Here is a 1,415-nt window from a genome sequence, read left to right as displayed (position 1 = left end):
TAGGCACAAGACCCGAAATTTGGTGGGAGGGGGCCAGTCGATTAGATCGATCCCAGTACACAACTGGTACTTAATTTATCGACTCCGAAAGGATGAAAGGTAAAGTCGACCTCGGCAGAATTTGAACTCAGAACGTAAAGACAGACGAAATACAGTTAAGCATTTTACCCGGCGTGCTAACGTTTCTTATTTCTTTACTGCCTACAAGGGACTAAACATAGAGGGGACAAACAAGGATAGACAAAGGGATTAAGTTGATTACATCGACCCCAGTGCGTAACTGGTACTTAATTTATCGACCCTGAAAGGATGAACGGCAAAGTCGACCTCGCCGGAATTTGAACTCAGAACCGTAAAGACAGATGAAACACCGCTAAGCATTTCGCCTGGCTTGCTAACGTTTCTGCCAGCTCGCCGCTTTTTGAAAAATATGGAACGCTTGACGAATTTGCGTGTCATTCTTGCGCAGGGGCCATGCTAATCTATGTATCGTTCCAGTTTTAGAATATGTACCGCCGTAGCTCCAATATTAGAGGAAGGACATGGGTGGAGTGACACAACGAACTGTTATCAGCGTGGTGTTTTTGTATACTCAAAACGTTTAAACCATGCCTTGCCGATGCCGCTTAACCCAGCCTTATGCATTCTTAGCGATGCACTAAAACATTAAAGTCCATGGAAAGAGAATCAACACCAATGAGAATCAACACCGTAATGAGTTATGACCAAAATAAATACAAACTAAACTAAAGAACTAAAAAATATAGATGTCTCAGACGTGCGCATGCGTTATTTCTTTTACTTTTTAACGATAGATAGAAAATTGTAACTATATTTCAAAACTAAAAATTCAATAGTTTTCATGAGTTTATTTCTAGGATTCTCAATCTTCTACGGACACCCTTCAACATTTTTTACTTCCTTAATGCAGTTCCACAGTTTTCTGATATTTTTTAATTCTTCTTAATAAGAAAGATTTACTTCCAAAAATTTCAACGTTTTTATTCGAAGTTCCCATATAATTTTTTTCTTAAAAGATTCTTTTTCGTTTTATTTCTTATACGCGATAACTGTGATAGAATTCTGCATGTTCCATTATCGTTATCATTATTACTATCATCATCATCATCATCATTATTATTATTATTATTATTATTATTATTATTATTATTATTATTATTATTACTATTATTATTATTATTATTATTATTATTATTATTATTATTATTATTATTGTTATCATTATTATCATTATCATCATCATCATCATCATTACAATCATTATTATTTCTGGTTGTATTAGTAGTCGCTGCAGATTGTTTGAAAGTTTAACATTTAAAAATGTTAAACTCTGTTAAATGTTAAAACATTGTTAAATGTTAAACTTTCAAACCACCACCACTCCTCCCCCCCCC

The 1,415-nt window shown here is 34.3% G+C and overlaps 1 protein-coding gene and 1 pseudogene across 1 annotated transcript in view; both read right to left on the bottom strand.

Annotated features, from left to right (window-relative positions):
- Positions 1-1,415, bottom strand: part of LOC106873697 (uncharacterized) — a 78,531-nt gene that overhangs the window by 27,512 nt on the left and 49,604 nt on the right. The gene's annotated exons all lie outside the window — the stretch shown is intronic.
- Positions 425-525, bottom strand: LOC128247168 (U6 spliceosomal RNA; annotated as a pseudogene).

This window comes from Octopus bimaculoides, chromosome 2 (assembly GCF_001194135.2).
Source record: "Octopus bimaculoides isolate UCB-OBI-ISO-001 chromosome 2, ASM119413v2, whole genome shotgun sequence".
NCBI lineage: Eukaryota > Metazoa > Mollusca > Cephalopoda > Octopoda > Octopodidae > Octopus > Octopus bimaculoides.
The sequence above is the reverse complement of the archived record's forward strand: the minus strand, read 5'-3'. Positions and strand labels throughout refer to the sequence as shown.